The sequence below is a fragment of the Copadichromis virginalis genome, linkage group LG22 (assembly GCF_057382275.1).
Source record: "Copadichromis virginalis isolate Kocher_CV1m ecotype Utaka linkage group LG22, C_Virginalis_male_GT1.1, whole genome shotgun sequence".
NCBI classification, from domain to species: Eukaryota; Metazoa; Chordata; class Actinopteri; order Cichliformes; family Cichlidae; genus Copadichromis; species Copadichromis virginalis.
In genome coordinates this window covers 18,220,001-18,236,740 of record NC_140638.1, presented here as the reverse complement: position 1 = coordinate 18,236,740, position 16,740 = coordinate 18,220,001, and the positions used below count along the sequence as shown (strand labels likewise).

The following is a 16,740-nucleotide window of genomic DNA, read 5'->3' as shown; positions in this document are numbered from 1 at the left end:
TATCCTTGATATACCTTTTGGTGCTGTTTTTGTATACTAAACTCAGCTTTTCCATTAATAACTAATGAACTGTGCACAGCTACACTAACTCCTTGCTACAGCACATTTGCATACAGCAAGCCATGCATTGCAGGCACAGTTTCCTACCCCTGCTTTGCCGAGCGTAGTCGCGTGTGCCTTCAAGCTCATTAACTGGAACAATAGCCATGCTGGCGAATACAACAAATGACTGCAGGATTTACTGTGAAACAATTAAATATTCTGAAGCAACATACCGCTTGTAAAGCAAAGACACACATCTTGTATCTAAGTTGAACTTGAACATGAACACAGTATTACAGCCCTCACTAAGATCTGATGATCTATGTGGGGAAGTCAATCAATGATCTTCAGTCTGGTTTTCCTACATGTAGCCCAGATGAAAAATATCATACTTATTCTCTTTATATTAACTGTCCACATCAACAAGCGTCGTATTTCCTATGACCATTGAATGCACCTCTCAGTTCACCCCACGTGAGGGCACCTAGCTCAGCAACCAATCAGAGCCTACCCAGGCCGCATTGACCCTGTCAGCCAGGAAGTGAGGTGGAGGTGCATGGTGTCCCGGGTTTTTTCTCATCTCAGCAAGAGGAGTGGAGGCATCTACTACTCAAACCGAGAAATCCACGGACAAAAGAGAGGAAAACTCAGGATTGAGAGGAAGGAAAGCCAGCGCACTTACCTGCTGGAAGTCCGGAGTCGAGTGGCTGGATGAAGGAGAGAGGCAACGTCGGTAAGACGAGTGTTATTCTGATGGAAAAAACTTGTAGAGACTTACCGTCGCGATCATGCTAATGCTAGCTCGGTGTCTCACAGGCTAACCACTCACCTTTCATCCGGAGAGCTGCTGCAATTCCAACGCCAGTGTGTGTTGGGCTTTTGTGAAACAGAGCAACGGTGAGCAACATGTTCTTAGCTGCTCTAAAGCTAAATTTTGTCAGTTCACTGTGAGTTTAAAGTAATCTAGAGGGTAATTTTTAGTGCATTTCTCTCTCACGAATAGGCCTATAGTGTGGAGAAATTAAGCACACTGCTTTAATGCCTCTGAACTGAACTCACATGTATATTTTGTTGCTTATTTGCACATAGTTCTGAATTTGTTATGGTGTATTGTATTTTGAGTGTCAATGGTTACTTACCATAAGTATTGTTTAATTAATGTTTACATGAATAGAGAAATATTTGAGCAACTTAGATGTTTAGTTCTCATAATTGATATGCTTGAAAATTGAATGTTGTACAACAGAACTGTGAGATTTGATAAGATTTAAGATGTTGATGCAATGAATATGAGGTGATGCAATATTTTGATTTTGTATTTTAACCTTAAACAATGCATCTGAAACAGACTGATTAGAATGTACATTTTATGACCTGGATTATAGGTCAGGTTTTTTGGAGAGGACGGAAAAGTCCAAGGACCAGGACGATATTCTGGTTGTGATAGATGGCGAGCCAACCACTTTGAGGACGATCTACCCCAAAGAAGATACACACCACACACTCATACATTCCAGTTACATTCACAAGGACCTTTGAAGTTGGCTATCGCCAGCTTAACTCTAAATTCTTAAAGGGCCCCAACGAGTACTTTTATTTTGTTGAGTGTGCACACTATTTATTTTATTTTATACTTTATCTGTACAAATTGGACAAATACCTGTTATACTTTGTAACAATACAAGAGTGGCTACTCAAAAGTTAACATTGTGTCCAGGTCATTATTGCTGCTCAATACTTTGGCTCCATACGAATTTGGTGTCTTCTGATTCTGGCCAGGGTCTTATTACGAGCCCAAGTAATTATTGCGCTGTAATTCACCTTTATACCTTAAAGTTGGTTACAGAAGTGGCGAGCCAGCCAGGAGCCAATTGATTTGAGCATCAATATTGAGGCAATGACCAGCATGGATTTCATACAAAAGTCTGGTGTCAAAATACCTAATGCGGTTGTTGTCGCTGGGATAACACAGGTATCTGAGAAAGATGAACAGGTCATTGACTTTCTGAAACAGTATGGTAAAATCACAAGAGTCCTTTTTGTTGATGATTCACTGTCCAACTTCTACCAAAACCTTATCGTAGAATACTCTAGCAGTTCAGCCTTAGAAGGTTTAGAACCTCGTTTACCATACACATACACAGCACAAGCTGATCCCAGCGTTGTCTATGAAATTAAAACACTCAGTAGCATGTACACTACCACGGTTGGGAGTAATGTTACAAAAACCTACTTGGCGGAACTCAAGGAACTAGCCAAGCTGAGTGGCAAAGACTACGGTGAGGTGCTGAAGGAGATGATGTGTCAGATTGGGGAGGATGTTGAAGCCATGCGACCTACCACTGAAGAACCTTCTCCCACGTATGTCGAGACCACTGTTGTATCTCCGCCCGCTTCTAAAGAGCGACAGTGTCACACCTCACATTCAGATGTTACACCAAGTGATACTGGTGCCACTGATGATGTTCCCCTCACTAATGGAAGGAGAGCAGCGTCCCTCTCAGTAAGTGACTTGAACCCACCTGACATTCAGAAGGTTGTGGTAGAGCATATCGTACGAAGGAAAGATGTTGTCCCACACATCCAGTCCCAGGTGAGACTCCGTTCCTTCTCCGGTAAGGTTCCCAGACCTAACAATGAAACTGATTATGACACATGGCGCACACAAATTGAACTGCTCCAAAATGATCCCAGCATGTCCCCCCTGCAAATATCCAGAAAGATCCATGAGAGCCTGCTCCCACCAGCAGCTGATATAGTTAAGAGTTTGCGGCCTGAGTCACCACCTGTGACTTATTTGCAGCTTCTAGATTCAGCCTTTGGCACTGTAGAAGATGGTGAGGAACTTTTCGCTCAATTCCTGAACACCCTTCAAGATCCAGGTGAGAAGTCATCCACTTACCTTCACCGGCTACAGCTAGCATTAAACAGAGCCACGAAGAGGGGGGGAGTCGCATGTGAAGGAGTGGACAAACATCTACTTAAACAGTTCTGCAGGGGATGTTGGGACAACGACCTACTCAGCGCCCTGCAACTTGAGCAAAAGAAGAGCAGCCCACCCCAATTCTCAGACCTGTTGTTAATGATTCGCTCTGAGGAAGATCGACAGCAAGCAAAAACTAACCGTATGAGAAAACACATTGGCACCACAAAGCAGAGAACTCAGTTACAGTTCCAGGGTGCACATGTTTGTGAACCAGAGGAGAAACATGGGAGTAGCATTGCTGCTATTGAGGATCTGCGAAAGCAGGTGGCGAGTCTGCAAAGTCAACTAACTACATTCATGTCACAGAAAAAAACAAAGTTTGCAAACAGCAAGGACCCTGCAGGGAAGCCGCAGAGTAAGATGTCAAAGCCACATGGTGTAGATGGACGTATGCAAAGACAGACTTCAAAGAGGCAAAGGGGCAGACCCAAGCCCTGGTATTGTTTCAACTGCGGTGAAGATGGACATATCGCTCCATGCTGTGTTGACCCCGCTAACCCCAACCTAGTAGCAGAAAAAAAGAAGCAGTTGGAGGAGAAACAACGCCAGTGGGAAGCGCGAGATTGTACAGATTCACCTTTAAACATCTAACAGTTCCTGTTGTGGGACAAACAGGAGCTGAGGAGAGTCAACAACGTCCCTCAGACGTAAACAATGGTGACAAAATCACAGCTGAGGTTAACAAAGTAAGTACCCCAGCAAAGACTGTCAAAGCACAAACATGTTCTGGCTTAAACCATTCAGAGCAGAACCAATCTTTCCAACTCCCTAAACAGTTGATTGGTACCAGAAGTACAGCTCAAGTGACTGTGAGAGGTGAAGAAGTCAACTGTCTTCTTGACTCAGGCTCCCAAGTTACCACTGTTCCTGAGTCATTTTACCAGCAGCACCTTTCAGAGCAAAAGATCAAGCCACTACATGACCTCTTAGAAGTGGAAGGTGCTAATGGCCAGCTAGTGCCTTACTTTGGCTATATAGAAATGACCATAACTTTTCCAAAGGACTTTATAGGTGTTCCAGTAGATGTAAACACACTTGCTTTAATCGTCCCTGACACTTCACAATCCCTCATGCTCATAGGCACAAACACCCTAGATGTACTGTTCGACATCTACTCAGAGACTGACTTAGCCAATCGTCAACCCCTCCCACATGGCTACAAAGTAGTCTTCAAAATCATTGAGTTGAGACGGAAGCAGACAAGTGACACCCATCAGGGGGTAGTGAAGCTACTTGGCAAGATGCCTCAAGTCATTCCAGCTGGTTCAACTGTAGTGGTGGAGGGAGTCGCCCTTGGCGAGGGCCTTCAGGATGAAAAATCAGTTGTAATTGAGTACCCATCATCGTCCCCCTTGCCCGGTGGCCTGCTACTTAAAGCCGGTCTGGTGGACTTTCCCCAGCGGCGGCCCCACAAGTTGCCAGTTGTTATAAGCAACGAGTCTGACCACGACATTGTCATCCCTGCCAAGTGTACTATTGCAGAGGTTAGTGCTTATCAGACCATCCTATTAAAGGAACACAACAAGACCAAACAGTCAGAACTATCCCAGAGAACTCCAGAGACTCCGTCTTTCCAAGAGCCCACCATAACCTTCAATTTTGGTGACTCCCCAGTTCCATTGGAATGGAAACAGCGCATCACTCAGCAGCTCAGCGGCATGCCTGAGGTGTTTGCACAGCACGACCTGGATTTTGGCCGGACGGACCAGGTGCGACATCATATAAAACTTTCGGATGGCACGCCTTTCAAACTACGTGCCCGGCCAATCCACCCACGGGACATTGAGGCTGTCCGGAAGCACATTCAGGAACTCCTTGATGCAGGAGTTATTAGAGAGTCAGAGTCCCCATTTGCGTCACCCATAGTGGTAGTCCGGAAAAAGAACGGCCAAGTCCGGTTGTGCATCGATTATAGGCGTCTAAACCTTCAGACTATAAAAGATGCGTACAGCCTTCCGAAGCTAGAGGACACATTCTCAGCCCTCAATGGTTCACAGTGGTTCTCTGTTCTTGATCTAAAATCAGGGTACTACCAGATCGAGGTCGAAGAAGCAGACAAACCGAAGACGGCCTTTGTGTGCCCTCTCGGCTTCTGGGAGTTCAACAGAATGCCTCAGGGTGTAACGAACGCCCCCAGCACGTTCCAGCGGTTAATGGAGCGGTGCATGGGGGATATGCATTTGAAGGATGCATTGGTCTTTCTTGATGACGTGATAGTATTCTCCCGAACCCTTGAGGAACACGAAGAAAGACTCATGAAAGTGCTCACTCGTCTAAAAGAGTTTGGGTTAAAGCTGTCACCAGAGAAATGTGTCTTCTTCCAGACTTCAGTCCGTTATCTGGGACATGTGGTCTCCAGAAATTGAGTTCGGACTGACCATGAGAAGATTTCGGCCCTTAAAACATGGCCTGTCCCACAGACCCTGCGAGAGTTAAAGTCGTTCCTTGGTTTTGCTGGGTATTATAGAAGGTTCGTTAAGGGGTATTCCAGCATTGTGAAACCTCTCCACAACTTAACTTCAGGGTACCCACCTAGCCACAAGAAATCAAAAGTAAACGCAAGACAAAGTGCACATCAGTACCATGACCCAAAAGACCCTTTCGGAGGTCGCTGGACGCCAGCTTGCCAGGAAGCCTTCGAGTCAGTCATCCAAAGTCTCACCACTGCCCCTGTACTTGCCTTCGCTGACCCCCAGAAACCCTATATACTGCACACCGACGCCAGTACCACCGGGCTTGGTGCTGTATTGTATCAGGAGCAAGAGGGACAACTTAGAGTCATAGGCTATGCAAGTAGAGGGCTGTCACGGAGCGAAAATCGCTATCCAGCGCACAAGTTGGAGTTTCTGGCGCTCAAGTGGTCAGTTACAGAAAAGTTCAGCGACTATCTCTACGGCAACCACTTCACTGTTGTAACGGATAGTAATCCGCTGACTTACATTCTGACTTCAGCAAAACTTGACGCAACTAGCTATAGGTGGCTAGCAGCACTGTCCACATTCTCTTTCAAACTCCTCTATCGTCCAGGGAAGCAGAATGGAGATGCGGATGGATTATCACGCAGACCACACGGAGGGCTAGCGGACGACCTGAAATCACAAAAAGAGATTGAACGCATACAACAGTTCACTCAAGATCACCTTTGTGATCCAGACAACATCAATGCTGTAAATCAGTCTGTGGTGAAAGCAATCTGTGAGAGGCAGTTCACCTACAGCGTCAGTCCTGACAATGAAAGAGAGGCAGATGCAGATTGTGTTGCCTTGGTGGAGGTGCTTGCTGTGTCTCCTAGTGCTGTACCTGATAGCTATGGGCAAGAGGAACAGTTTGGAGGTCTGCCAACCATTCCCCATCTAACTGAGGCAGAGCTGGCAGACGAGCAAAGAGCCGATCAGTGTATAAAGCATGTTATTTCTCAGATCGAATATGGGGACACACCACCTCCAACCGTGCGCACACAGTTCCCTGAGCTTCCACTGCTCCTCCGAGAGCTTAACCGTCTTGAGCTCCGCAACAATGTCTTGTACCGGCGACGCCAAGAGAGGTCCCAGAAAACCTACCAGCTTGTACTTCCAGCTGAGCTTCGCAACACAGTTCTCACCAGCCTGCATGACCATATGGGTCACATGGGAGTCGACCGCACACTGGACCTTGTAAGGTCAAGATTTTATTGGCCAAGGATGGCTTTGGACGTGGAAAGGAAAGTGAAGACGTGTGGCAGGTGCGTGCGGAGGAAGGCACGGCCTGAAAGAGCGGCCCCCTTGGTCAACATTAATACGACACGACCTCTTGAACTCTTGTGCATGGACTTCTTGTCCCTGGAAGCTGACAGGAGTGGAACCAAAGATATATTGGTGATCACGGACCACTTCACTAAATTTGCAGTTGCTTTCCCAACACCTAATCAAAAGGCCCGCACAGTGGCAAGGTGTCTGTGGGAGAACTTTATGGTACACTATGGCATCCCAGAAAAATTGCATAGTGACCAGGGTCCAGATTTCGAGTCCCGCACAATCAAGGAGCTCTGTCAGGTGGCTGGTATCCACAAGGTGAGGACAACCCCATACCATCCTAGGGGCAATCCTGTGGAACGATTTAATCGTACCTTGCTTGATATGCTGGGAACTCTCCGTGATCAAGATAAGTCCTGTTGGCGTGACCATGTAAGACCCCTGGTCCACGCTTATAACTGCACCAGGAATGAAGTGACTGGTTTCACCCCGTACGAACTGATGTTCGGACGCCAACCTCGGTTGCCAGTTGACCTTGCATTCAACCTGCCAGTGCAAGAGGAACAACACTCATCTCACTCTGAATATGTGCAAAAACTCAAGTCACGTCTCAAAGAAAGCTACAAGTTAGCTATGGACAAGGCTGCAAAGATGGCTCACAAGAACAAAATGAGGTTTGACAGACATGTAACTGCATCAGACTTGGAAGCTGGAGATCGGGTATTGGTCAGGAATGTCCGTATCCGGGGCAAACATAAGATTTCAGACAAGTGGGAACACACTGTGCATGTAGTGGTGAGAAGGGCAGGCAACCTCCCAGTATATACAGTTAAGCCTGAAAACAAAGATGGTCCCCTAAGAACACTACACCGGGATCTGTTGCTACCATGTGGCTACCTACCTGTGGAGGAAAGCAGTGAGCATGTACAGAAGCCAGTGTCACGCAGGCCAAGAACCCGTGCAAATCCAGCGCTAGAGGAAGAGAACTCCTCAGACGAAGAAGATGATTTGCTCATTCCTGTTTGGTTGAGTTCCCCTGTCCACACAGTGAGTGAGAGTCCTGTAAATGTTCCTGATATTGACAACCCACCTGTTTTTGACAGCCAATCTGATTTTGGCAACATACCTGATATGCCTAACAGTACTACAGATGATACTGAGTACTTATCTACCAATGGAGTCACACCGACCGAACAAGTGGATGAAATAACCTTAACTGAAACTGACTCACCTGTTGATGACCCAGACGTCCAAGAAAGGCAACTTCCATTTCAGGAGGCTGGCACCAGAGGTGCGAATTCTGAGGAGAGAGTGGAGGAGATAGTCCCAGTGGATACAAGGGAAAACATGGATACAAATGATTCTGTAAGGAGATCTGAGAGAAACCGTCGTCCGCCACGACGGCTTGACTATACGGAGCTAGGCAATCCTCTGATCACTGCAGCAAAATCATTCTTGCAAGGACTGTCTTCAGCTTGGGCCGATGTCATCAGTGATGGTGAAGAGCCTGCTTCGCCCTCTTCCTTGACCCGTCAAATAATCATCATTTAACTGTCTACCATGCACAGGGACGTGCATGAGTTCAGGAGGGGAGGGTGTAGCCCAGATGAAAAATATCATACTTATTCTCTTTATATTAACTGTCCACATCAACAAGCGTCGTATTTCCTATGACCATTGAATGCACCTCTCAGTTCACCCCACGTGAGGGCACCTAGCTCAGCAACCAATCAGAGCCTACCCAGGCCGCATTGACCCTGTCAGCCAGGAAGTGAGGTGGAGGTGCATGGTGTCCCGGGTTTTTTCTCATCTCAGCAAGAGGAGTGGAGGCATCTACTACTCAAACCGAGAAATCCACGGACAAAAGAGAGGAAAACTCAGGATTGAGAGGAAGGAAAGCCAGCGCACTTACCTGCTGGAAGTCCGGAGTCGAGTGGCTGGATGAAGGAGAGAGGCAACGTCGGTAAGACGAGTGTTATTCTGATGGAAAAAACTTGTAGAGACTTACCGTCGCGATCATGCTAATGCTAGCTCGGTGTCTCACAGGCTAACCACTCACCTTTCATCCGGAGAGCTGCTGCAATTCCAACGCCAGTGTGTGTTGGGCTTTTGTGAAACAGAGCAACGGTGAGCAACATGTTCTTAGCTGCTCTAAAGCTAAATTTTGTCAGTTCACTGTGAGTTTAAAGTAATCTAGAGGGTAATTTTTAGTGCATTTCTCTCTCACGAATAGGCCTATAGTGTGGAGAAATTAAGCACACTGCTTTAATGCCTCTGAACTGAACTCACATGTATATTTTGTTGCTTATTTGCACATAGTTCTGAATTTGTTATGGTGTATTGTATTTTGAGTGTCAATGGTTACTTACCATAAGTATTGTTTAATTAATGTTTACATGAATAGAGAAATATTTGAGCAACTTAGATGTTTAGTTCTCATAATTGATATGCTTGAAAATTGAATGTTGTACAACAGAACTGTGAGATTTGATAAGATTTAAGATGTTGATGCAATGAATATGAGGTGATGCAATATTTTGATTTTGTATTTTAACCTTAAACAATGCATCTGAAACAGACTGATTAGAATGTACATTTTATGACCTGGATTATAGGTCAGGTTTTTTGGAGAGGACGGAAAAGTCCAAGGACCAGGACGATATTCTGGTTGTGATAGATGGCGAGCCAACCACTTTGAGGACGATCTACCCCAAAGAAGATACACACCACACACTCATACATTCCAGTTACATTCACAAGGACCTTTGAAGTTGGCTATCGCCAGCTTAACTCTAAATTCTTAAAGGGCCCCAACGAGTACTTTTATTTTGTTGAGTGTGCACACTATTTATTTTATTTTATACTTTATCTGTACAAATTGGACAAATACCTGTTATACTTTGTAACAATACAAGAGTGGCTACTCAAAAGTTAACATTGTGTCCAGGTCATTATTGCTGCTCAATACTTTGGCTCCATACGAATTTGGTGTCTTCTGATTCTGGCCAGGGTCTTATTACGAGCCCAAGTAATTATTGCGCTGTAATTCACCTTTATACCTTAAAGTTGGTTACATACAAGTTGAATGAGCTTGCCATAATTTTAAACTTCTTCCTGCAGCAAGCATTTTACACACTCATCAGAAAAAAAAAAGCCCAACTTTTTCTATTCCACCAAACTTGAATCCAAGAGCTCCATCAAAGATAGCACTTGGAGCAAGGCTTAAGGCTATTCTGTCGGTTTCACAACGCCTAGCACTTTCCCATTCAACAGAAGCTGCTCTGAGATAAAGTCTGTTAAATATTGTGTTATATCACATCTCACTGGGTTTGAATTATATATGATTTTCTTGATGGCCAAAAGGTTCAGTTCCGTCTTTGAGTCTGATATCATCAAACAAAAAAGCTCTGAAATAAAAGAAGATGAACGGGAAATAAAGAGGGCTGCAGAAAGAATGTCTCCCACACCATTTGTCCTCAGTGTGACTGCATTTGTTCTTTTGTCATCCTGTGGGTATGAGGGAGTGATGTTCCCTGTAGACAGCTGATACTGACCTTGTACAAGGAAATCAGACCTGGAGAGAGAGTACAGAGAGCGCAGGTGAACGAAAGAGAGACAGTGACAGAAGAAGGGAATAAATATGTGTGTGTGTGTGTTTGCGTTTGTTTGTGTGTCTGCAGATGTGTACAGTAGGTGCCTGTTTGCCTGTCTTGTCTGTGACAAGCGTCTGGTATGACTGTACCTCTGCGTATATGTGTGATGGGTACTTGCAGCGTTTGTGTGTACGGTCCTCCGTGCCTGTGCGTGTATGTGTGAATGTGAGACAGAAATGAAAGGCAGGAGTCCCATCTGTTGTGGTGTAATGACTGTGCTATTTGGAGGCAGGAAAGGTTTGGTGTGGGAGCAGCTGGTACCTCGCCCGGTGACCTTTTAGCATTCCTCCTCTCACCATCTGACAGATGTGTCAACTCGATTATTTCAAAAGGCCCTGAATAAATAAGCGATTGTGAGAGAGCGCCGCCTGCTAACCCAAAGAGTAGACCAAACGTAGTCTCCACGCACACGTAGGTGCAAGCGGATGCAACGAGAAATATGCCCGCGAGCACGCAAACACACGTGCAAAGGCAAACGGTCGACACCAGCACATGCACAGCAAACAGCACAATTAAATTTGCCTCGGCTGAACAAAGTAAATGATCACAGAGGTGAGGGGGACGCGTCACCCCTGTTGTTGCATCGCTTGTTTCCTACTTCGCTCGCTCTCCTCCGCGCTCCCTTTCTTTTCCTATCATCCGCTAAATAGCTGTTGAGTCGCTGGTATGAGGCTTGGTAAAAGGGGTACAATGGGGGTGAATTGAATGCCATTGTGGTTCAGGTGCCCTTGGAGCACCGCTATTAGCTGACTATGGGTGGAGGAAGGGGGGGGCTAGGGCTGGGTGGTGGGGAGCCTCAGGTGTTGCTGGGAGGCTGCCGATGGACTCTCATTCCCTGGTGGAACCACCAGCGGACGGAAGGGAATGGGAGTCTGTTGTGCATACCGCATGTGTGTGTGGTGTGTGTGAGTGTGTATCTCAGTGTGTATAAAGGGGCGGGGGGCTAATTGACTCACTGAGTGATTGGGGGACTGTGAAGAGGCGACCGCAATCAGACCTGCCCTGATAGAGTTTGATGCCTCCCTAAATAGTTTTCAAATGGAGGAGCAGGTGCTGTTTTTCCGAAGCAATCCCCACTGCCCGCGTGTATAAGAGAGTTGGTTGTGTGTTCGAGCGTGTCAGTACATGTGCACCAGAAAGACTGTATCCAGGTAATTGTGTGGGGTTTTGTGTCATTATGACCATTTTTTTATTAGACTAATAGGAGAGAGAGAGCGATCACAATTTGTACAATATGTGCATTGTTCCATTTATCTATTTCGTCTGCACTGAGGTTGCCCCTACTTTTATATCTGACACACACTTCAGAATATCAAAAACAGACTGAATGAAAAGACAGACCTCCAAATGCACAAAAAGGTAAAAGATGACAAAAGAAACCGAATTTATGTGAGAGAGCGGTGAGAGAATACAAAGGAGGGGATAAATCCCACAAGGGAGCCTGCGTTACCTCAGAATTCAATTTTGGCGGGTAAAATTGGAGAAAAGCCCTTCATTTTGTCTACTCCTCTGTGTTAAGAATGACTTGTGCTGAAAATCCTCTAATGCTCTTGTGCCAAGCCCCAGGGATTTTAACCGGCCTTGGACCATCCATCTCTCAGCAAGTGTGAAATGGCCTACATCAAATCATGTCCAGTCCTCTTGATTTCACCCAGTGGATCCAAACTTGTTTGGGCTGGTTATTGGGATGTCATGCTTTGAGATGTGTAAAGGCAGACGTGGCACAGTCCATTCTCTCCCTGTTTTATTGCCTTGTTTTACATCAACTCCATATGACATGCTTTGAATAACCCACCAAGTGCTTAGGAAAATGGATTATTCAGACAGAATTTATAACACTTCTGGCACGGGAGTAAAGACATGTGGGAGTGCTCGAAACATATGCAAGAGAAAACTGACGAGAATGGATTTGCATTTTTTAAAAAGCCAGTTTGTAGCTTTTTTTTTTCATCAGTCCAAACTAATATCAACACAGCTTAGCACGGATGCAGAATTAACACTGGGGCTTTTGCCTGCTGGGTCAAGACCACGCACAAAATCTGTGGTCGTTCCTGGACTCCTGTCTCTGTGCCTCTGTCAGCACAGCAAGTACTCCCCATCTATCATCTCCATTGATCTACAATAATGACAGATGGTCGTTATGGGTGGGGAAGACAGATTGCCTTCAGCACAGCGTGGCTTCACAGGCAGGTTTAGGCAGCACAGACTGTGTGTGTGTCTGTGTGTGTGTGTCTCTGTGTGCGTGCACACTTATGTATGTACATTTGATGCACTGGAATATCTGATATCTTATTTTGTCTTATAAACAAAGGCTTAAGTCCATTTGCTTAGCACAGAAACTTTAACCATCTAGGGAGGAGCTATGGCTCCATAATAAATTAATGTTTAATATGCCGAGGAAGTTGAAGAAAATGTCATCAAACGTAAGCATCCTCCACAAATTTCTATAATAATGCACATGTGCAGGTATTTCTTTGCATGTCATTCCTATTAGTATCTAAAATGTTTACTGAATTATCAACTGTCAGAGTTGGGGGGTGAAAAAAAGGAATTCTGTGTTTTTTAGACACCTAAAATCCCATTAGAGAATCTGGGTCACTAACCCATTCACTCATGTAATGCGCCCAGACACTATCCAGATGCGTAGCATGTGGAAGGAAACAGGGATGCTTACTTTCCCCTATAATGTTTAGCTGAATTGTTGCATATTATGCATTTTGTATGGGGAAGCAGAGACAGATGCATCTTTACTACTGTTTCATGAGCAGTGTGAGTGTTACGATCGACTTTTTTCTTTCGTTCTTTGGACTTAACCTTTCCTCAAAACACTGGCAGCTCTGACAAATTCTCAAATTCTGATCTTCACTGTCAAAATTCGATAACTGAGTCAAGACACAAGATTTGCAAAATATGAATTTGTTTTCATTTTTTAATAATTATAATGACAAAAATATGTGTAATTAATGTTTATAACCAAGCAGGAATTAATCCCAGTTATCTATATATATATTTTTTAACATTTTTCAATCACAATAAATAATAGAATACCCTTGTTTATGTAATTTGCTAAGTAATTAGACACATTTATTTGCAATTTGTTATGACAAATTTGACATGGTTTTAATTGGGTGATTAATCTGTCAATCGTCTTAAGTGATTTTGTTTGTGTTGCCAACACTAAAAGTTGCAATTCAAAATTTCTTGCTTTGTCTAACAGATGGTAGTAACTAAAATTGATTTTATTTTATGTTATTATTTATTATCACCCCAAGACCTTTTGGAAAGGCCAACCTTCTGAGCATGCTCCAGGAACACAGCAAGACCTTAGTAGTGAGGTCGGAGACCGAGGGCACATACCGAAGAGAAAGGGAGATTTTGTTTTGTGGATTATTGCTGCAGATTTAAGTCATTTACCTATATTGTTCCCAATCAAGGGCCTTTCCTATGAATATTTAAGCATTCGATGGTGTTTGTAGTTTGATGCAGACTTTATGGTTCGTGACAATTAATGATGACACTTTACTCTGTTGTTGTGTTTAAAAGCTTTTGCTTCTGCTGAAAATAAAGCTCCTAAAAATGAGTCATCATCTCCAGTGTTTGATACAAACACAACATCTGTATAATCTGAGACTCCAGCTGGGTCCACACTTTCTCCTACAGCATGAATGTCATTATGTCATTATATTATGCTGCTATTCATACTGTCATTATATTAATGCTGCTATCCTGTATATATTGTACATACTATTGTTTGAGTACTTACGATTGTTTTTTTGTACTTTTTATATTTTACATTTATATTTATTATTGAAACTTGCACCAAGGGAGTGGCACTCCAATTTCGTTGTACTCTGTACAATGACAATAAAGGCTATTCTATTCTATTCTATGAATGGCCATTCAGCCCATCTGAGCCAGTCTGCAATTATGAGGTAGAGCTAAAGAAATCCACTTTTTGTGGAAGGATAACATCACTAGCTCCTGGCACAAACGGAAGCAAGTACAACAGTTGGCAGGAATTAGAAGAGGCAATAGCTAAGGAACTTCATGTGGCGGAAGGTCTGACCGGTCAACCTCGAGGTAGTACCTATAAAGAGGCAGATTTTGAGGCAATGAGGAGGGTCCAGATGGATAGTTTTCAAGAGGATTATTAGCATTTTAAGCATTTTAAGCATTTAAAGACTGGCCAACCAGTTCAGTGTGCAAGCCAATTACTGTGCCTGAGTTTGACAACTCCGGTATGCTTATCCACATTGGAGGTTAAGACACAGTGAAGATCCTGACCTTGATACATTGCACGCTATTGTCCTGGATCCCAACCACCAGAACACTAGACTCCTCATAAAGGACTATGACTTCTGGCTTTATCACTCTGGACCAATAGTGCCTAGCCCTAGAAAAAGTCCTTAGGACTGTGCTCATTGAAACTGAGGCCATCCTGAATTCCAAACCACTATGATATGTCTCAGCAGACCATGATCCTGTGGCACCCAATTCCTTGTTGATGGGGCGGCCAGATGGCTCACTACCCCAAGTTGTGCATCCCAAATCTCCTGAGCAAAAGAAGATGGAGACAATTACAGGTGCTTGCTGACAGATTCTGGGCAGCCTTTATAAAAATCTACTTGCTTGGACTGCAAACCGGGGGAAAGTGGAAAAATTCCTTACCAGACATCAAAGTCAGGATGGCAGTGATACTGGTTGACCCTCAGTTACCTCGTCTTTATGGAAGATTGGTAAAGTGACCAAGATATTTCCAGGGCCTGATTGACAGGTCAGAACAACTGAGGTACAGATAAACAACCGCATGTATACAAGACCTTTCACCACTTAATAGTGCTCCCAGAGATGACAGATCAAGAATACAACAGCAGGACATATTGTAAATCTGCCTTTCTAATGAGCAAATTTGGAACCGAATTTGGGGACGGCTGTGTTGGAAAGACCAACCTTCTGAGCATGCTCCAGGCACGCAGCAACAGCTTATTAGTGAGGTCAGATGTTGAGGGCGAATGCCACTTATTAGTTCTATATTGTGTGTAAAAATCGTAGCTAGCTCGATGACCCGTTTTTGGAGGGAGCATGTAGTGGCATGTCAATCCCACTATTGGCCTGCGTAGCCACTAGACTGCTGGATTATAAATGCCCTAATTATTATAGGGCCGGGCAGTTTGGTTTAAAGATAATCCTGTAAAAAAGTACTGATTTAAGAACTGTTGACAGCTGTTTAAGTAACTTAGGATCTAATATAGTCATATTTATCTATATATTATTTTTGTTAATGTGAGTTTTACTTACATGTTCATTCACTCACAGTCTCATTCCTACTGTTGTTATGGTGCTATGGTACTATATTCTGGAGCATGAATACATCCTCAGAATACCTTTTGGTGGGCTGCTGTGTTTTCTACCTGACAAGACAGGAAGACACCCTTTAGGTGGTGGTGGGGGGGTGTTGTTGTTGTTGTTTATTTTTTTTTTATTTTAGTTTTTTTCCTTGTCATTTTTAAAAATAGCATGAATTTTTTTCTACTCTTGCATCATGACTACTGGACATTATTTTAAAAAGCAGTTGTAGGACGTTGGCTGTTGTAGTGTAATTATTAACTAAATAAAAACAGTACAGCAACGAAGTACCATTGCACAAGCTCAGATACTGCTTAAGGCACAGTTGTTCATTAGAAGTTTATTTGTTCGGAGGAGTCTTTATCTACACCTTATCACAGAGGCAATTAAAACAGTGTTGTGTTTCAGGTCACACAACTGCCGAACTTTTTCTTCTGTTTATTAACTGCAAACCTTAACAGTCGTTCTATCTATAGCTCAGTATGATTTATTCATAAGTCTATGGATCTGCATAGAGACATGTCTGTGTAGCAGTCGAGCTTGAAGAGGTCGATAAGTGGTCGATGAGTATTGTGCTTATAGGGGGATTATTCATCATTCTTTTGACTGTTCATCCACCATTATGTCAGTGGACATCAATACTAGACTTAAGTTACCATTCTTATTGCAGTGAAGACGGTATGTGAGTTGTCATTATTTTGGTAGTTATTTGATACATTAGCAGGTTTTTCTGGTCACAAGGTTGGCTAAATCAATAACTCTGTCCTATGGGAACATAGAGGGGTCCGTACAAAGGAAACCACATTCATATTTAAGTTCAAATATCAGTCGAGATGTCATTTAATGTAACACACCTCAGGGATTCGCAAATTATACTTCATCATTTACGCGAATGGAAGCCTGATCAATCATGTGTCTAATATTAAAAACATATTACAAAACATGGGTGCAGGGATTACGATCTGTGAGAGTACTTATTTAC

The 16,740-nt window shown here is 43.8% G+C and overlaps 1 long non-coding RNA gene across 2 annotated transcripts; it reads left to right on the top strand.

The window, feature by feature from the left end:
* Positions 1 to 418: 418 nt before the first annotated feature.
* Positions 419 to 1,747, top strand: LOC146683179 (uncharacterized). Of its 2 annotated transcripts, XR_014917473.1 has the most exons (3): positions 419 to 775; positions 859 to 939; positions 1,428 to 1,747. It is a non-coding gene; the product is annotated as an uncharacterized LOC146683179 (long non-coding RNA). The 2 variants fall into 2 exon arrangements; XR_014917472.1 differs by having other exon boundaries at positions 859 to 1,747.
* The last annotated feature ends 14,993 nt before the right edge of the window (positions 1,748 to 16,740 follow it).